The 22,625-nt window shown below is 32.1% G+C and overlaps 1 pseudogene; it reads right to left on the bottom strand.

Moving 5' to 3' along the window:
* Window positions 1-13,429: 13,429 nt before the first annotated feature.
* On the bottom strand, window positions 13,430-14,293 carry LOC114262848 (silicon efflux transporter LSI2 pseudogene; annotated as a pseudogene).
* Window positions 14,294-22,625: the final 8,332 nt, after the last annotated feature.

The raw sequence follows: 22,625 nt of genomic DNA, 5'->3' as shown, positions 1-22,625 counted from the left end.
TCAACCCCGTTAATAAAAACAGTCACATAAAGCGGGCGATTGTGAGAAAAATGATACTTTCGATCAGCCTCGGAGAAAGTAATGGCACTAGATTGCTCTTTTGCCTTCCTCGGGATAGACCCCTCAGTCGACATGCATTCCTCATGGTGTGCCTCGGCTATATTAATGATAGACTTGGTGATTTCCGTTCTTGCCTCCCTGGAAAGTCCAAGCTGGTCAAAGAACTGCTTGAACTTTACACAGTCTTGCAGGGTTTTGGCATAGTGATCCGGATCTTTTTCCACTCTTGGAGGCTCGTAGTTAACCATCTCCTCGGTCTCCTCAAAATAAGATGCCACATAAACATGGTGTCCTCCTCTTCCATAGTATTCTTCTCCTCCTTCTGGATCAAAGGGATCTTCGCCATGAGTCATAAATGTTCTGCCCTCTGGATCGAGAGCACTTCCATAGTAAACTTGCTCACCCTCTGGCTCGAGGATGTCGTCCAGATAACAGTCATCGTCATCGAGATTAGCGATAGCCTCGATCATTGGGCCTTCATAAGCTATCATAGCAACATTCTTGCCATTGTCTCGGTGTTGAGGATATGGTTGTTCTCGGATGTCTTGAGTCCCTCGCTTTTTGAACCTCAATTCGTCTGCCTCGACTTTATCTCTGAAGATTTTCCTGAGAGTCCAACACTTCTCTGTCGGATGTTTCAATGTACGATGGTAGACACAAAATTCAGGGCTCTCACGGTCCTTTTTTGATGGCATTTCTTCAACATAAGGCAATTTTAGCTCTCCGTCAGCCACCCATTCCTTAACTAGAGCTTTCACTTCCTCGATTCCACACGGATAAGAAACATTCCCCTTTTCACCATTATATTGCTTTCTTTTCTGGCCTCTATGACTTCTTCCTTGTGAATTTCGGGTATCCGGGGCAGAGGCAGCAGCAACGATAGGTCCACGAGATGACTTGAAACTAGTCTTGTAACTGGCTTTAAATCCGGACTCCTGAGCCTGAGGAATGCTAATGTTCCGAGCTGCTTCTATTAATGCCGAGAAGGTGGGTAGCTTGTGGTTAACTAGAAACATTTTGTACCTGCTCAATGCCCCTTCTAGACAAATTTGAACCAGATAACTCTCCTCAACTGCTTCATGACAATCCACGGCCTTGTCCTGAAACCTTTTGACGTAGTCAAGGATGTCTTCACTTTCTTGTTGCTTCTCTTTACACAATGTAAGTGTGGTCACCTTCTCCGCCACTTGAAAGAACTTGGAGTGGAATTTGTTAACCATTTCCTCCCAACTTCGGACAGAGTTTGGGGCCAAATTAACATACCAACTATATGCTCGGTCGGTGAGGGACTTAGAGAATTCTCTCAGTCGGAGGACGTGGTTTGAACCATGAATACCTAGAGTCTCGATGAATCGCACAACATGTTCTCGGGCATTTCCTTGTTTGCCGTCGAACTTGATGAACTTCGGCACTGTATACCCCTCAGGGTATGGATAACTCAGCATCTCAATGGGGTAAGGTGGCTTGACGTCTGGATCAGGCAAAGAGGGTAAGGTCCTCTTGCCCCGTTCGAGATCGAACATGGCCTGCACATCGGCGAGAGTGAGAAACTGTTGAGGGAGAGAGTTTGATGGTGGTATTCCCGGGACTTGGCTTATGTACCCGAAGACTGAGCTAGGGGCGTCTTGGCCATTCTGGTGTTGCGAATTCATCATTGGTGAGGACATTTGACGATACTGGCCATCAGCGCCTATAGACAAGCCAGTTGGTGATGGGATATTTAATTGAGGCCCATAGAGTCCACCGCACGGCGCCGCTATACCGGGTTGTGCTTGCAGATTTGTTGTTGGCACCAAAGGAGGCCCGCTTGGTGCTTGGGTAACATTCACTGGTGGCGTAACAAGATTAGGTACGGGCAGAGCTCCCTTTTGCGCCATCATGCTCCTTATGTTTTCCTGGACACCAACAATCGTCGGAGCGCCATTCATTACACCAGAAACTCCCCTAGTCACCATTGGATCTTGGCTTGGCACGCCATGGAGACCGGGTATGGGCAAACTGCTGCCGCCTACTGTGGTTTGAGCATGTGTTACTGTGGCCGTGTTGCCATGAGCCATAGGCTGATTGGGGCTTACTTCTCCTTGGATTTGATTTTGCGCTCCGGCGGGAATAACTCCACCACCAGTTTGATTTCCGTTTGGCGCCGGTGCAAAGTTAGAACTCATCACCAACATGGTGTGAGTGAGATTTTGAAGAGTGGTAAGAATCTCTTGTTGAGTATTTTGAAGTCCTTGAATGGCTTCAAGCAAAAGTGGTTGATCTGGAGCCGTGGTCCTGTCATCACCACCATTAGAGGATCCTTGTTGGTGAATTTCATCTTCTCCCGCCATCCTTGTTGGAGTTGTGTGGATTCCAGATCTCGTTGAGACCATTAACCAATCCGCCTCCCCAGCAGAGTCGCCAAAATGTAGGAGAGGGTTCAAGAAAGGAGTTGAGAAATTCGAATTCTCTGGAATATGATAAGAGGCTTAGATTCTTCAATAATCTCAACTTAGGAACACAACAACAAAGGAGATGATGGAGATAAGAGATTGGGTGAAGAAGAAAGCAAAATGGCTAGAGAATAGAATAATGGCAAGGCTCTCCCATTGATCTCCCACTTTCACTCTCAAGGTTGATAATGGAGAAGGGAAATTAGTTCTTTCTCAAGAGTTAAAAATCTCCAAAATCCATCCCTTGTAAAGCTATGGGTGGGTGCTATTTATAGGCACCTCATGATATAGGATGGAGCCCATGTGCAAGGCACATGGGGGATATTCTCTCTAACCACCTTGTCCGAGGAGGTGACCTCTCCGAGGAGGTGACTTCTCCGAGGATGAGAAAACCCCGAAGAGGAGATCACTCCCTCGGCGAACCCTTCTTCTTAGCCACACCTAACCAATGATCCCCAATCATCCCAAAGGGTCAGGGGTAGTCCCAGAGGACGTCCTGCCGCAAAATATTGCCGAGTCTCATGGACCCCCCGGGGTCGTGCCACCTCGACCCGGGTATAGGCTAGTTTAACCGAAGAGTGAATTTATCTCCACTCACCGTCCTCGGGATCGGGTCCTTTGTTCGAACTCCATTACGCCCATGGTTTTGGTGCGTAGATCCCGGAAAGCTCCGAACCCGCAAGTGTTCTGGGACTCATTAACGGAGCGACTTCTAGATTGCGTCTGAATCCGTTCGAAGCCAAGTACTTCGGATCTCTAGATTCGTGGGTCCGAATCCTTTCGAGTTCGAGTGCCTCGGATCTCTAGGCTTGCTTAATACCCTTTCGAGTCCGGGCCCGAGTAAGTCTCTAGGTTCGTGGACCCGAACCCTTTCGAGGCTTACAGCGATTCAATCCGTTTGATGGCGATAAATCTGGGTCCACCGATTCTTGGACTTGCGATAAATTCGGGCCCACTAATCTTGGGCTATTGGGCCTAAATAATTTAGTTGGCTCAAATTAGCCCCTCTTACAAACCCAAAAAGCTCTAAGCAATCCAGATAACAAACTTGGTGTGGGATTTCTTACTTTGAGGTTGCTTGGGAGAAGAAAGTTGGTGTTGGAAGTTGGGTTTTTAGTCATAAACTCCAAACCTCAAAATTGTATCCATGGCTGATGTTGTACCTTAGAGCTGATGCAACCAAAGGTTTCTCTGGAGGCTATCACTATGACACAAGAAGAAAAAGCTCAGGGTCATCCGGGGGGTTGACCCCGGGATCGTCCGGTTTGTCGACCTCCAAGTGTAAAATCTATACAAAATTTTGCAAAAATCGGTTATCCGGTAGTGAAAATACAACGGTAATGAATAGTGTTTTGGTGAAAGACCCAGCGCATTCTCATTTTGGTGAAACTTTTGGTGAATTCTCATTTTGATATTAATTTGGTGAAACCATTGAAGTGAGAAAAAATGAGTTTTTCATCAAATTTCAAATCTGATGCAGAGTTTGATACACCGCTGGAGATGACCTTGGTTTTATTATTTTAAGTACCAATACAGATCGCTTCTCCCATCAAACCGCATTGATTAAAACGATTTGGTTAAGTGCAATTTAATCAATATAGGACTTTTTAAACTTAAGTTATTTTTTAGTATAGTCACTAATTTATATAAAAATATTAAATTAGTTATTTGTTCAGCATTTCAAACATATTTAATCAATCTATTTAATAAATACTTTTCAATTCCTACATTAACAAAAAAAAAATAATAAATAAATACTAAAACTTCAAGAATAATAAGTTAGAATTAAAATTATATATAATAAGAGTTTACAAATTTAGATTATAGAGATGATAAAGTTAATTAATTAAGGTTAATAATTTATTATACTTACTAATATCATTATATTATTATATTATATATATTATGAATATAATATATGTTGAAGCGGTCGATTTCAATTTAATTTGGTGCACAAGATATTTAAACCGATATCAAACCAAAAACCAAAAAAATCAAATTAAAAAACTGCAAAAACCAATTTTTGTTTTTTTTTTAAAAAAAAAAAAACAAATATAACTAGCTCGATTTTTCTTCATCAATACACTTTTTTTAAAAAAAATTTGCGCCAATTTCATGTGTAATTTTTTTTTCCTTTTAGCAGTAAGACACTTTTGTACTTTCCAAAAGAATCTTCTAAATGCTTTTTCTTAAAAATGTCTAGCATATGATCCGTGTTATGCACATAATTAAATAATAATTGAAAAATAGTTTATGCTTTTTCTTCATCTATTTATTCATTTTCTAGGAGTCAGACATTTTTTGTATTTTTCAAAACAATCTTTTAAATTTCTATTCACGTACAATGCCTTACAACATATTCAATGTAGATGTTAAAATTTTATATAACAAAAAATAATAATAGTATGCCAATTTTAAAAGAAATTTCATTCCATTTGAATAAATTTATAAATTAGTTGAAAAAGGGTCCTTATTTCAAATACAAAATTGTTTAGAAATTTATAACAGTTAACTACATTTGCCCAATATCCCGTCCCTTCCAACAAGTTAACATCAATAACATAATTATATTGATCATCTATGTAATTATCTGATTGTATCACTATAATTTGCGATATATATATATATATATATATATATTTGCACTCAAGTATGTAAAAACATGTTTTTATATATTTATTTATTTTGTTAGTTATATCATATGATATAGGTCCCATTTAGTAGAATTGTGCAAAAGTGATTATAGCCTATACCTTAACAGTTTATAACTTATAACTGTGAACATAAACTGATTTTTGACTTATAAATTAAGCTTCTCCTCCTCCATTCAAAGAATAAGTTGATTTTTGACATAAGTTGATTTTTGATTTATAAAAAGGTATAAGCTGTATTGTTAAGCTGAACCAAATATATCAAAATAGCTTAAATTAAACTAAAAACTGAAATAAGTTAGAAATAAATCCTATCAAATAGGGTCATAGACAACTTCAAGGGTGGTTTAAGATTTAGATAAAATATAATTTCACTTTAGGAAATTGGTTTGTTGCTCGTGTCTTTTATATGACATGTGATTGTAATAAAGCAACCAAATTGTAGTAGTTGAAACTACAAAATTCGAATAAATATTTGTCAATGTTTCATAAACAATGTTAATAATGGACTACTACCGAATCTACTTATATCAAAAAAAAATGGTGGCTTGTAGATTTTTATTATTTATTTAGCCTCCGTTTGGGAAGTGGGTTGGCTTTTTAGCTTTTTGGCTTTTTTGGCTATTTTAGCCTGGGCTAAAAAGCTTGGTTTGGGAAGGGTTTTTTGGCTTTTTGGCTTTTTTGACTTTTTTTGTGAGAGAAGAAAGTAATGATTATAGGTTGGATGTGATGTTTTGTTTGTTATGGCTAAAATAGCCTATTTTGTTTTTTGTGGCTAAAATAGCCAAAAAAGCCTGAAAAAACCCTTGCCAAACACAGGCTTAATGGGACACAAAGTTCATTCTAGGTAGGCAGGAGGACTATTTAGACCGATTTCACGAAGGGAAAATGATTTTTTCAGTTAAAAAGTTATTAAAAAAATTAAAAATTTAAAAATTTATACAAAAAAGTCAATAATTTTATTTTCTCTTTAATTTTTGTACATCTTTTTGTAAAAAGTTAAAAAATCATCCCAAACATACTAGTTTTATTTGTATTACATTTTAGCAAAAAAGTCAAAAAGTTACTAAAAAAAATATGTTCCCAAACGAGGCATTAGAGTCTAACTTGTCAATTATATATTTTAATCAAAAAGTAAAAAAGTTATTATAAGTTATCACATCAGCCTCTCTACTTTTTTGTACATCTTTTCATAAAAAATTTAAAAGTTACTAAAATAGATTATTCCCAAACGAGGCCATCAATCAGTGGCGTAGCCAGGAATTTGATGGAGAGGGGCACAAATTAATGATAACATCAGTGTGTTTGGTTTGAGTTTTTTTAATTAAGTTTTTTAAAAATAGAGTTTTTTTATTTTCGTATTTTTTCGTTTTTAGTGAACATTTTTTAAATTTTAATTTTTTTTTTACTTTTTTAGATGAATTTTACTTAGATGTATTTAAAAAATTTGTGAAAAAATATTTTAAAAAATTAATAAATACATAAAAATACAAATAATGTACAGAATTTTCATATATATATTTTTTTGTATTTTTGGTATTTAGTGAATTTTTAAAAGGTTTTTTTCACAAATTTTTTATTTTTTTAGGTATATTTATGTTAGATATGTCAAAAAATTAAAAGAATTCAGTAAAAATAAATAAAAAAAAACCCAAAAATAAAAAAGTAGAATTTTCTGAAAAGTGTTTTTAAAAAACTCTAACCAAGCAAATTTTTATTTTCTATTTTTATAAAAACCAACAATTAGATATTACTAAACTTAAATATTAAGAGTCCATTTGGATAAATGTGAATTTTAAATTATAGGATTTGAGATTAAATTTTATATAAATATTGGGGAGTAACTATTTATAGGTAGATTGAAAAATTAAAAAAGAAGATAAGTTGAGATAGAAATAATATATTTTAGTAGAGAAATTCTATAAAACACACCATAAAAAAAGTGTCTATCATATGTCGTAATTATGATTTTCGTGGGCTTTAGTTATGAGACATTATAGTGTTAGATATAATTTAGTTATAACTTCTTGTGGTTGTTATTTTGGCTATTACTATATATCAAGTAATAGTTAGTTATTTTGATATTAGTTATGACCTATTGTAATTTTTTACTTTTTTTTATAATTGAAGATGTGTTACTTGATTATAATTTATATAGTGGTCCTTTTAGTTATGAATGAAAAAAAACATATGCAGGACAAATTCTACATGTCAAATGTACATAACAATCCAATAAATTTCATATATCTTTTTTGAGGTTAACTATATTTGCATGTCAATAAGTATAGAATAATTATAGATATTATCATTATATTGAAATTTTTATAAATAATAATATAACTTATCATAGTCTCTTTACTTTCATCAAAATAACTATTATTGTTCTCATAATTTTAAAAATATCATTGATATTTCACTTTAAATAATATTTTTATAAATTTTTTTATTTAAAATATTTTCTTTATGTTAAAAAAAAAATCCAAAATCCCAGGGAGCACGTGACCTCCCTAGGCCTTGAGTGCCTCCGCCCCTGCCATCAATGAACTAAAACAAATGGAAAAAAATTCAAAACGTTGTAGCTGATATCGATTTTGCACTTAAAGTTATCCCAAATATACTAATTTTTTTTAACTCATATTTTAGTTAAATAATCAAAAAATTACTAAATTAACCTGTTCCTAAACGAGGCCCAACTATTGAATTTATAGAAAATTTTGAAAAATGAAAATAGCAATAATACTAGAACGTGCAGGGGCGGAGGCGGATCCCGGCCCTCTAGCCTCCTGCAAAATCTTCATTTTATACGTGTACTTTTGTCAATTTTTTTTTTAATTTATATATTACATAATGATTCTTCAATTTCAATCTAACATTTAAAAAAAATTGTAAAGACCCTAATATAATAGATTTATCTGTCAAAGAAAAAATTTATAATAATGTTATGGTGAACATATTTTCTTATTATGTATTGTTTGTCCTTTTATGTGTTAGTATTATATTAATATCAAATATGAGTAGTTAAGGTAATAAACAAATTGTAATAAAAAAAATGATCATTCAAACATTATTATAGTTCAAAAAACAAATTGAAACATTATTGAAAATTTTTAATTCGGTCCATGTTAAAAACAATATAATTTATTTGTGAATTTCTATAATATATTTAATAGAATCACTTGTATAACTTTATGTACCTGAGGATATTGTATAATAGATTAATTCTATTAAGATTTTTTTTAACTGTTACCAAGTATTACTTTAACGTTTATCTATAAATTCTTATATTTTGACCTTTTAATCATAAAATTTATACAAATAATATGTAATTAAGACTAATCTCTTAAAATTTTATTGATCTAATTAATTTTTATTAAATAATATTTAATAATGATTTAACCAAATAAAACTCCAACGAATCCATCGATGACTTGATAAATTTGTCTTATACCTTTTCTCTGACAAATGGTTTCGACGAAGTGCATTTAGCTTCTATTCCATTTCTCAATTCCTTTTTTCACAAATTCCTTCACAAATAACTGAAAAATAAAATTGTAAAAGTATTCTTTCAATTTTATAGCCGTCCTAGAAGCATGGTACCAAACACGTGGTCCGATCTGGTAACAACAGCAGCCTCAATTACATGTGATTCAACAAAAGTACATTGTTTTTTTATTTGTTTTTTTATTTTCTTCTGTTTTGCTATGTTAAAATTATGACTATTTTTTAAAAATATAACCATTATACATAATGTAATTATTAGATCAAAATTTTGAAAATCGTTTAAAAGAAATAAAATTAAAATATTTAATCATTAATTCATTTCATAAGATTTGTAAATTCACACCTTTTCGTATAAAAGTTAAGTACTGACCAATTCTAAAACAACTTTTCATACTAGTAATAAATAAATGTGTTTATAATATAGGGAGATATATATATATATATATATATATATATATATATATATATATATATATAGAGAGTGAAAATGTAATTACAAAATAATAAAAGTGCAGGTAATTTATGCATTCAATCATGTAAATAAATATTGTACCATCATTGTTTAAAAAAAAAAAATCACTCTCAATTTTATTGAAAATTTCCCCTATAATATATTATACATAGGTGTATGGTATTGAATTTATATTGATTTTCTCACTTTTATAGAAAAATGGTAAGGACCCATAAAAATTTACTAAAAAATTTATCAAATTATTCACTTGGTGTAGAACTCACACCCATATAAGTATTTAGTAGATTCTTTTGATAAAAAAAATTGAGAAATTACTTAACAGTTAACAAGCAACCAAAAAAAATACACAAATATGGAAGGATGCAAATCACATTTGCATCCCCTCCCCCAAACTTTCGCTTGTACTCCACCACAGACTGACTTGCACCTTCAGAGTATGTTTGATTGACAAGATCATAGCATGGAATTGGAATTATTAATCCGTGGACCCAATAATCTTGTTTTTGTTGTGAAATTTTGTTTCAGGATTATTAATTCAATGGATAATTAATCCAACAAATTTGTAGGATTATTAATAATGGCATAGGGGTGGGATTTATATATCCTGGGGTGGGAAATAAAATAAAAAAAAAACTTTTTTTACCCTTGACTAAAAATTAAAACACTTATTATTGTTATATAATTTTATATTTTAGATGGATAAAAATAATTTTTAAAAATTTAATAATATTTTTTTATATTAATTTATATTTAAAAAAATAAAAAACAAACCAAGCATGTTCTTTGTATTTTGTATTTTTATTTTGCTGTTATTTATTTATTTATATTTTTTTATTAAACCACGTTTATGAAGAAATTTTGATAAAGTAAAAATTGTAAAGAAACATTGATGGAGGGCAAGATTGGAAAATAAGATAAATATAGTTGTAATTCTACATTTATATATTTTTTATCCAATGCAAATCAAACAATGAATAAGGAATAATTTATCTTACTAATCTAATTGGATAGTAAATACCACACCAATTTAATGGAATTATTAATACTTTTACTATTAGTCTTGTGAATTAAACATGATCTTAATGAATTTATAATTTTTTGTCTCTACTCCTCTCTTAAGTAATTCCTCCTAATAAAATTTGAATCTCTAACATTGGCTCAATTTGAGAGGTTGGTTATAAGTGGCGTTTTGGCTTTTTGTCAAAATCTAAAAAGTGACTTTTTTTTTGCCATAAATTAATTTGGGATGTTGGTTATAAGCCAAAAGAAAAATTACGAAATTACCCTCCATAGATGAAAAATGAAAGGGTAAAAATGTATAATTTTTCAATTGGCTAGGGATACTTTGGTCATTTCATTATGATTTGATATTATAAACAAATATTAATGAAAAAAGTCAAAAGTCACTTTTTACTAACTTCCCAAATCATTTGTCTAAAAAAGTCAAAAACTTAGTTAAAAGTCAAAAAGTCACTTTTTACCATCTTCCCAAAATAAGCCATTGTTACACTTTTATACTCCATATCCATTGTTGAAAAAATTATTGATTGATTCAGGGGCGTGATATGATTATACCTTTTACTAATTACAATTTATTAATATTATATATGCTAATTAATATATTAATTGATGATGTGACATAATTTAATGTAATTTTTATATTTATAATTTATATAATGAGTAGAGTTAATAACAATTGAGAGGGTAATTTTTGGGAAAAATTGGGCCGAGCTCCGAGTTTGGCTTCGAGGCCCGAAACGCGAAGGACTAAGTAAAAAGGCCGTAATGGCTACTTCGGCCTAGGGGCAAGGTTACTCCGGCCTTAAGGAGATAAAGTTACTTCGGCCCGAGGAGGTGAGATTACTCCGGTCCAAGGAAGAGTAAAGCCACTCCGGTCCGGAGACAACTCGGAGTTAGGCCGGTCTCAGAGTTAGTCCGGCCGTAGTATGTTCTGGGAAGACCGGTTTCAGAATTAGTCCGGTCGTGACATACAGCGGTTGGGACGGTCAGAACTTGCTACTTGGAAGTTTGAACTAAGCACATCAAGGTCAAACAGGGCAGCCGAAGTAATCAATTGGAGGAGCAGACCGAGCTAAGTATAGTTCGGCCCTCTGTGGCTCGGTATAGCCAATTTTACTTCGGTCATGTGGAAGTTCGGTCATATAAAAAACCATCCCACTTGGTTTAAGCAGTGGGGGAGGGTGCAAAAGGATAAGCATTATCCTTAGGAGAATGAATCCTAGGAGGACTCTGCATGGAGAAGTACAAGTCCTACTAGGATTGTGCCATACGAAACTTATAAAAGCTCACAAGCAACACCTTGGAGGAGGTAATTGAACACAATCTTTCTGAGAACTTAGAGCTTTGTCTATTTGTCAAGTTTTCTGACTTAGGCATCGGAGAGGTTTCCGGCACACACCCGCCGGCTAGCTCACGTTTGTGTTTTCAGGTAACAAAGCGACGTCGTACGGAGAAGCGTGGACTTGGTCAACAGGATTATACGAGGAGAATTATTTCCTCCCCGTACAACAATATTATAACTAATATTAATACACTAATCAGTATACTAAGTAGTACATATAACACTACTCATATATTTTTCAATCACTCAATATAAATTTATAAATTTTATCCGGTCTACCAATCATAACACCACCTTTGTCGGTGCAAATAACAATCAATAACTTCTCTCGTTGTCGCATAGGTCGTACTGAGGCCAGTTGTGCTGAATAACACCGCATTTACTTTTTAGCATCAGTTGTGAATGAAAGTTTCTTAAATTTGGTTTGGCATTTTTAAAAAGTTATAAAAAGTTAAAAAATTATAAAAAAAATTAAAAAGTTATTATTATTCATAATAAAAAAATATAAAAAAAATAAATTTACATAAAAAAAAAATACAACCCAAAAAGTCATTGATGTGATGGTACAGCATGGACCAGATGGTACAAATTACCTAATCGGTTGCACAAAAAATTTACAAAAAACTGTGTTGTTCGGCTCGTGGGGGCCCGTTACGGATCCCTTTTTGATAATCGGAGCCGTTCAATACGTAGAACTCGTCGAGTACTATATGACTATACAAAATCACGTTGATCGGATATCGATAACTATGTAATCAAATCATATTTTTTTTAGCTGTTTATTTTTAATCGTCCATTTTTTTATACAAAACTAATTTGATCACATAGCTATCGATATCCGATCAACGTGATCTTTTACAGACATATAGTATTTGACGAGTTCTACACATTGACGGGTTTGGATTATTGAAATGGGACCCGTGATAGGCCCCTCTAGTCCAATGAAAGACTATAGAAAAGCCTCATCCTATATATATAAATCTGAAGCATGTCTGCCCTACCAGACAATTCAAATCATTCCGTATTACTTCCTTCAATTGTCACTGTCACTATGCATAGGGCATAAGGGTAAAATGGTAATTTTGTTATTTTATACAATATTTTAATACACAAATTTTCATAAAAAGTCAAAAAATTATCCCAAACAACTATCTTTTTTTGGGAATTTTTTTTAGGGTCCCTGATATTAAGACTTTATAATATAAATGATATCTAATATTTTCATAATGTCTAAGGTCCCTCAATTTGATCCAGAGAAATTTCAGCCTAGAGAAATTCCAGTCCAGAGAAATTTCAGCCCAGAGAAAATTCAGTCCAGCAAATTTCTCTCCAGAGAAAATTTGATCCAGAGAAATTCTCTGGATTCCAGTCGAGATTTTCTCCGGATTTTCAGAGAATTTCTCTGGTTTTCGCAATTCGCAAGAATTTATTTGGATTTAAAAAAGAAAAAAGGCCTGAGATTGTGTGCTTGAGAGTCAAACAAAATGGGTTGTTGGTGGTGGAAGAGAGGTGGTGGTGGTTCTGGAGGAGGCGGTTTTGGGTGGTTGGAGATGGAGCCAAAACTGTGGTTCAAGAAAGAAAAGATTGACTCGGTCCGTGAATCATACTCTTCATCTTCACCATTTGAAGATTGCATATTATTCACACTGTTTTCAGAATCCATTTACTACCAAAAAAGTGATATAAAAGATGATATATTAAATAAATAAATAAAGGGCCAAACCTGCTGAGAGATGGTTGTAGTTCCAAAAAAAGAAAAGAATTTGAGAGAGAGCACAAAAACAATTCACAGTGATCACAACCAAAGAAATTTCATACAACCAAAGAAATTTCATACAGCTAGAGAAAATTCATACAACCAGAGAAATTTCATACAACCAAAGAAATTTCAAGGATGGTCAGACACTTGAGTAGCATGCTTTGCTTGCCTTCATTCTTGGTGTCAAGCAAATTATGAGAATTTCTCTAGCCTTTTCCAAAGAAATTCTCTCCAGAGAAATTCTCGAATTTCTCTAACCTTTTCCAGAGAAATTCCCGAAAGGTTGCGGATTTTCATGGATTCCAATGCAGAGTTCCAATCTTGAGAATTGAAGGATGTACGATGTGACAATGTAGCTGGTGAAAAACGATGGGAAACCACTTCTTCCTTAGGAACCACTTCCATAGATGCATCTTATATATCCTTCTGAAGAGATAACAACTTCCAATACATGCTTAGAAGAAATAAAGCATTCAAACAAACTCCCACAAGCATTGCAGGGAAAATTCTGACTACGAAACTTCCAAAAGAAATCTTACTTTGAATAGCGATAACCAGGTTTTGAGGGTTGCCAATTGGAGTTTCTAAAGACCCAATGTTTGCACTTGAGGCAAGGGCCAATAGGAAAGGATAGGGTGGGAGATTCTGTTGCCTCACGATTTTCAAAACAAATTCAATCAAAACAACACAAAAGGTATCATTAGTGAAAAGAGCACTAGAAATGGCAGAAATAAGGCAGATTCGACAAAGCAAGTCCTTGGCTCCCCAACTCTTCCAGGTGAGCAATTTACCCAAGTATTTAAACATGTCTGCCCTTTCAAGATACATACTAACAACCATTGTTCCAAAGAGAAGACCAAGGATTGGAAGATCAATGGCAGCATATGCTTGCTCTGGTGTTATAACTTGGAAAATTACCATCAACATGGCACCTAAGAGGGACCCAGCAGTCCTTCCAATGGGCAGTAAAGGGACTGCTGGGAAAACTGCCAATACCCAGAAGATTGCAAAAGCAATTGACCCAAGTACCAATTTCACTATTGAAGCCATGGCCATTTTTGCAAATTATTAGTAGTAAGCCTGAAATCCTTTTTTTTCCCAAAATTGAAACCCTCTTTTTCCGATCACCTCCGATGCTACATACGTCGGAGTTCCACACGCAGTGTGCAACAATTTGTCATGCTTCAAATTCTTCGAAAACGTCGATAATCTGAAGTCTGTGACCTTGAGATTGCCATTTTCGTCTAAGATCAAATCGCGGCGGTAAACACCACGACTGGACTTGGTAGCCATGACTTCGTGGAGCTTCATGACACTGGTCGCCGACCGTCCTCCTCCCTCCTCCCCTATACCACCGCTCTGTCTATCTCAGGCCCCCGATTTGTCTCAAGAAGAATCACTGTGAAGACGAAAACGAGCGTTGAAGTGAAAAATCACAAAAAATGGAGCTCAATCAGATGGAGAATTTGCTGCACGGGTCGGATCCGGTGAAGGTGGAGCTCAATCGGCTGAAGAATAAAGTCAGGGGTAAGGAACAGGAGTTGATCTAGACAGGTCTGAGAACGAGAATGGAGAAGTTGAGAGAGAGAGAGAGAGAGAGATGAGTTTTGATTTGGTAAGGTCAAATTTCTCTGTGATATGTTTAGGAACCTTAGACATCAAAAAATAATTTTGTGAACGAAAAGTGGGAGAGGGACCCTAGACTAATTTTCTCCTTTTTTTTCTCAACTTTTTAGTCCAAAAAATTAAAAAGTGCACTTATTTAAGACATCCCAAACAACCCAGAGATGATTCGTTTGTATGTGATTAAAAACATGGACAGTAATCACTTGTTTGGTTCTAATTTTTAAAAAATAATTTTTTGAAAATTTTATTTTTTTATTTTTCTTATTTTAATATTTTTAATGAATTTTTTTTAATATTTTAAATATTTTAAAAATTTTTAGATACACCTAATATAAATACACTTTAAAAATATAATATTTGTGAAAAAATCTTTAAAAAATACCCTAAATACCAAAAAATATTTTTAAAAAATGAAAATTCATTACATTTTTCATATTTTTGTATATTTATTAATTTTTTAAAATATTTTTTCACAAATATTTTACTATTTAGATACATCTTAGTAAGGTGCATCTAAAAAAGTAAAAAAATTATTTAAAATTTAAAAAATATTCACTAAAAATAAACAAATACAAAAAATAAAAAATTCAATTTTTAGAAAACTGAATTTAAAAAACTGAAACCAAACACACGGAATATGATGTAATCTTACTCAGGTTTTTTTTATTAAATTTAAATAAAAATTTAATGAAAAATTTGATTTAATATTAAGAGTTTCAATGTTAATTTGTAAATTTAATCAAATAATCAGTTGATCGGTAGGATAACTGGTAATGAACCACTTTATAAACAGAAAGTTGTTTAGTGTAAGGTGAAGTTTTAATGGCTATCTGTAAAAATTTAATAAACGCTAAAGCTTCTCTCAATTTGATAAAAGCTTTGGGTGTTTTTTTTTTTTTTTTTTTTTTTTCATTTGATATAAGTTTGATGTCATGATTGGAATATAAAAAATATATTTATTTCATCAAATTTAAATTTAATAAAAAAAGAATATAAGTGTCGAAGATGTTCTAACATATGAGTGGAGGATGGAAAAATTATTTACAAAAAAAAATTTAAAATTGTAATTTTAATTACTAGCATTTATAATATTTTTCATTGTTTTATAAATATCTTTTATTGATAACATGTCAATGTAATTCTCCTATTTAAAAAGGGGTAATTACACCTAATAGTTGTCAACGAAAAAAAATATATACATACTCCTTAGGTACCAATTTATTTAGTCACTATAGAAATTCAATTTATTAATGGGACATGTAATTATTACATTTTAATTTAAAGGTTGAAACATTTTTTTTTTTCCACCATTGTCCTTCTATATGAATTTTAAATTGTTTTTATAATGATTTATAAGGAGTAGTTTTGAAAATCTAACAAAATTTAATAAATTGATGCTTGAGGCCTCGAAATTCTTTTTTTTTTTTTTTTTTTGCTGTGTGTTTGTTTTTGTTTTTTTTTTTTTTTCCAATCTTTTATTTTCATTTCTTTTTTTGTAAGGGTGGTTATGTGTATTAAACATCTCGTACTAACTCAGCCTGTATGGTTTAATAAAGTCTAACCTAATTCACTTATGTCACGACCCGCTCCCCGTACCCAAGGGTTAAGTATCGTGATGGTTAGTAACTGAAATTACCTACGGCCAATTCTTAAACAAATTAGATAACGCGAGCGGAAGTAATATTTAAGTAAGGGTACCAAAATAATCATCAGAGCTTCTATTTTTATTACAAAATTATTGATCAAAAAGGTCGATATTTACATAGAAAAATATCATAAAAGTGCTGTGTGTGTCTATTCCACAGCCTCGCATCTAAAACTTTCAAAAGGCTATTTCTGAATTGCATTGGTTCCTGAAAATTGGTAAACAACTATAAGCACATGGCAGTGTGAGAAATATTATACCAAAAGTATAAGGGATACAAAATAACTATGGATAGTTAGTTAAGCCAAAACATTTACATAACTCAGTTTGGTAAATAAGTCATTAGTAACCAAATCATTTAAGCAACAGAAACTGAAATACAGTTATTATGTAAGTAAATGATTATAACCACAGTTAGGGGTGTGCATAATACCGCCAAAACCGCTGAAACCGCCAAAACCGCACCGAACCGCACCGCCAAGGCAAATTCGTTATTATTTGCCAATAGAACCGCCGGTTTTTGGTAAGAAAAATGGCAAATTCTAGTGACACTTTTATTAATCCGCCGGTTTCTATTTTTCTTCCAAACCGCACCGACCCGCACCGCTATTAAATCATGTTTTATAAGATTCTAAAATTTTTTTTTTACTTAAGTTTGTTGTTGTTCTATACCTTAGAATATAGTATTACATTACTGCTCGAGGGCAATTCAAGATGTCAGTAATCCAAAATAAAGTTGGATTCCAATTCACTTTTCAATCTTTTTTTTTTCTGGCCATGTTGCTACACTTGCTGCATCAGAAGAAAGTTTCGCAAGATGCTTAACATCACGGTATCTCTCGTATTTTTTTTACTCTTTGATTTAAGTTTTGTAATTTGAATTATATTTTTTATAAACCGCCAATCCGTCCGAACCGCCAAGGCAAATCCACCATTATTTGCCAACCGAACCGCCGGTTTTTGATAAGGAAAATGACAAATTCTATTGACACTTTTATCAATCCGTCACCCACCATACGGTTTCTATTTTTCTCTCAAACCGCACCGACCCGCACCGTGCACACCCCTAACCACAGTACAGAACAGAATAGAACAGAGGTCACTGAAGTGACAGTCAGAACAGAGATACGGATTCAAGAGGTGGCTCGTACGGATTCTAGAGGTGGCTCCCACGATAGTGTAGCACTTAGCTCCGCACAGTACTTTGGTCCGCACAGAACAAAGGTATGGATTCAAGAGGTGGCTCGTACGGATTCTAGAGGTGGCTCCCACGATAGTGTAGCACTTAGCTCCGCACAACACTTTGGTCCGCACAGAACAGAGGTCAATGGATCAGAGGGCCACAGAGTAACCAAACAGAGGCCAATGGTTATTTAAGTCTTCCAAGGCGTAGGACTCCCGTGGTAGAACTTACAAAACATAATTGTTTATAAGGTCATAGTCAAATATTCTTTAAAATATAAACAAATATATCCATGAGTTTTCTTTTAAGCAAATAGGGTTCAGAAATAAAATCACGTAACTGAAATAATAATATAACTTAATATAATTTATAAAACATAACTTATATAAAATAAGTATGGTAAGTCAAAATATACGTAAAATATATTTTAATAACTCAAGATATAATATAACCCACCTTAACTTTAATACGTTACTCTTTCATTCTACTATCACAGACCCTTTCAACTTCTATTATTTTTTTCTTTCTTTCCTTTCCTTTTTTCTTTCTTTCGTTTTCTTTCTTCCTTCTTTCTTTTCTTTTCTTTCTTTTGCCTTTTTTCAAGTGAAATGCCTTCCCCCTTTTATAGGGAGGAGAGACGCGTACGTGGCCTCCACGTGGTTAGGCGCCGCTATCGCTCAGATTTAATTTATAATTATATAAATTTATTCTTATTCTTAGGCTTAGTTTGGGAAGATTAAATAAGTGTATTTTTTGACTTTTTATGAAATATGGGTTGGGTTTAAGTTGGGTTTAAAGTGATGTGTTAGAGAGGTGATGTGACTTAAATAAGATGATGTGACTTAAATAGGATAGTGACTTTTTGACTTTTTATCTTTTTTCAATCATGCCAAACTTGGCCTTAATAGATATTTAAGATAATTATCTTTTCACCCAATATTTTAATATAATTATATAAACAATTTAATTTCTAATTAAATTACACTTTATCGTATATCAATAGAAAATTAATTATTTATTTTACTACCACACCCATTATTATTATTATTATTATTATTATTATTATTATTATTATTATTTTGACCTTTAAACTTTTAATAATTATATTATTTTACAAAATTATGAATAATAATATATAATAAATTATATATTTTCCAAACTGAGATTAAATAATATTGGTACAAATTCTACAGAATAATTAAAAATTTGGGTTGTTATAATCTTCCCTCTATTTAAAATTTTGTCCTCGAAATTTGTCATAGGTAAGCTATCCACTGCGCATTCTGATATATATATACTAGATGATTAATCTGATAGAAATACTACCTCAAATTTTTTTTTTACCAAAAATAACTCACTGTCTAGTTGTCAAAAATTGTTTTGGGCCAAAATACGAAATAATTTGTGACTTTAAAAAACTTTTCACTCGTTTTGTTTGTGATAAAAATAAATAAAAATGAGAACACAATGACAGAATTATATTCAAGAATTGAAAAATTTGAGATGAACTTTTCATTGATGGGAAATAGTTTCAAAATTAGTATCTTTATAATATGAACCTACTTTTAAAAACATCAAAATAAATTTTTTGTTGAATACTGAACTGAAAATTATATGTATTTAATTATATTATAATTTTGGTGGGTGCTTGAGTCCGACATCTTTCTTTTCTTGTCCTTCTTTTACTATAACAAATATAAATTATATCTAATATCTTTCACAAATTAGCCACACTAAAAAAAAAAAATTTATTATATATATATAATCATATAAAATTATAATATAATTAAATCGACGTACAAAATATAATAATTCGGTACTAATTACCCGTTATCCCAGTTTTTAAATGTGCGCGTGTCCTATGCTCCAATGATGATTTTTTATTTTATTTTATAAACCATTGCTCTGATACCATTTGTCACGACCCGCTCCCCGTATCCAAGGGTCAAGCATTGTGATAACCAGTAACTGAAGTTACTTACGGCCAATTCTTAAACAAATTAAATAACGCGAGTGGAAGTAATATATAAGTAAGGGTACCAAAATAATCATCGGAATTTCTATTTTTATTACAAAATTATTGACCAAAAAGATCGATATTTACATAGAAAAATATCATAAAAGTGCTGTGTGTGTCTATTTCGCAGCCCTGCATCTAAGATTTTTCAAAAGCTATTTCTGAATTGCATTGGTTCTTGAAAATTGGTAAACAACTATAAGCACATGGCAGTGTGATAAATATTATACCAAAAGTATAAGGGACACAAAATAACCATGGATAGTTAGTTAAGCCAAAACATTTACATAACTCAGTTTGGTAAATAAGTCATTAGTAACCAAATCATTTAAGCAACAGAAACTGAAATACAGATATTATGTAAGTAAATGGCCATAACCACAGTATAGAACAGAATAGAACAAAGGTCACTGAAGTGACAGTCAGAACAGAGATACGGATTCAAGAGGTGGCTCGTACGGATTCTAGAGGTGGCTTCCACGATAGTGTAGCACTTAGCTCCGTACAACACTTTGATCCGCGCAGAACAGAGGCACGGATTCAAGAGGTGGCTCGTACGGATTCTAGAGGTGGCTCCCACGATAGTGTAGCACTAAGCTCCGCACAGCACTTTGGTCCGCACAGAACAGAGGTCAATGGATTAGAGGACCACAAAGTAACCAAACAGAGGCCAATGGTTATTTAAGTCTTCCAAGGCGTGGGACTCCCGTGGTGGTACTTACAAAACATAATTATTTATAAGGTTATAGTCAAATATTCTTTAAAATATAAACAAACATATCCATGATTTTTCTTTTAAGCAAATAGGATTCAGAAATAAAACCATGTAACTGAAATAATAATATAACTTAATATAATTTATAAAACACAACTTGTATAAAATAAGTATGATAAATCAAAATATACGTAAAATATATTTTGATAACTCAAAATATAATATAATTTACCTTAACTTTAATACATTACTCTTTATTTTTACTATCACAGACCCTTTCAACCTCCACTATTTTTTCCTTTATTTCCTTCCTTTCTTTCTTTCTTTTCCTTTCCATTCCTCTTACGCGTACGTGGCTTCCACGTGACTAGACATCGGTATCGCTCAGATTTAATTCATAATTATATAGATTCATTGTTATCCTTAATAGATATCTAAGATAATTACCTTTTGATCTAATATTTTAATATAATTATATAAATAATTTAATTTCTAATTAAATTATACTTTATTATATACTAATAGAAAATTAATTATTTATTTTACTACCACACCCATTATTATTATTATTATTATTATTATTTATATTTTGATCCCTAAACTTTTAATAATTATATTATTTTACAAAATTACGAATAATAATATATAATAAATTATATATTTTCTGAACTGAGATTAAATAATATTGGTATAAATTATACAGAATAATTAAAAATCTGAGTTGTTACAACTTACCTTATCAAACTATACAGGCTGAGTTTTTTTTTTTTTTTTTTTCTATTTGTTGGGTTATGTTGGTTTGGTTTTTTTTTTTTTTTAAAGGTGGTTATGTGTAGATGTGTGCCAAAAAACTAAACATTCCGCACTAACTCATCGTATAAAAGTATATAAAATTAACAAAATTTAACCAGCAGCTTAACTGATCAGTCAATTAAATTGGACTGGTTGAGTGATAAAATTGACTGATTAGTTAGGTTGTTGGTTAAATTTTATTAATTTCATATAATTTTATACGATGAGTTTGTGTGAAATGTCTAATTTTTTGACACATTCCTCCACATAAACCACCCTTAAAAAAGAAACAAATAAAAAAAAAAACTAACACACACAGCCACCACCCAAAAAAAAAAAAATTTGTTGTCGAGGCAAATTCGAGGCCTCTAGCATCGCTGAATTTGATATCCCAAAATAGAAAGTGGACAACATTTTCAGGCAAATTAAAATAGAAAAGTAGATCAATAAAATGGAACAGAGAGAGTATATATATTCATAAAAAGTTTATAGAAATTACTAGGGATTTTTATTGATAAATCTTATTTAGAAGTATTCTAACCCAAGAAGTTTATAAATGAATTTTTTAACCCACTTAATCTCATATATTTATACTTTTATTTCATAAAGTCATTTTCTTGATTTACATTATTTTCTTAGACTCTTATACCTCTATGTTTAATATTGATATTTAATGTTGAGGGGGAAGAGAAAGGAAAAGACCAAGGCATAGGAAATTTCATACATAAATTAAACAACATTGATGTTATTATTTTATATTATTGTATAATGTGAATATATTTTTAATTGGCAACACATTAAAAATAATGTGAACATTCTCTCTCATCTGATGTAAACGTTCGCAACACATTTTCGAAAAATTCTCTCTCATCTAATGTAGTGATGTGAACATTCACAACATGTGAATCTTCTTATTTTTAATTGACAACACATTAAGAATAACATTCATTATATTTTTTATTTGAGAACATATTCTTATTTACAACATGTAGTTATGTGAATGTTCACATTCGTATGTTTTAGTATGAATATGTACATCATGTAATTGATAACACAATGACAAAAATTTATTTCAAATTAATGTAAATATTCATTTCAAATATATGATGTGAATATTCACATCATGTAATTGACAAAACAATCGTAAAAATTTATTTCAAATTAATATGAATATAATGACAGTCAACATCCTAATGTATGGGAACTACCAAAACATCATGACAATCAACATTAAATATCAACACTAATAAGGGACATGAGAGGTTGATGATGTTTTGGTTTTCTTACCACAAATAGAATCTAATGAAATAGTAAAAAAGAATATGAGTTGGGTGAAATAAAACTCTTAGAAAGCAAATTTATTAAAAAAGCTCCCAAATTGCTAACAATTGTCTCGTGGGCATTGTTTAA

This window comes from Camellia sinensis, chromosome 8, assembly GCF_055761805.1.
Source record: "Camellia sinensis isolate YWXY chromosome 8, ASM5576180v1, whole genome shotgun sequence".
Taxonomy (NCBI): Eukaryota; Viridiplantae; Streptophyta; class Magnoliopsida; order Ericales; family Theaceae; genus Camellia; species Camellia sinensis.
This window is presented reverse-complemented; position numbering and strand designations above follow the sequence as displayed.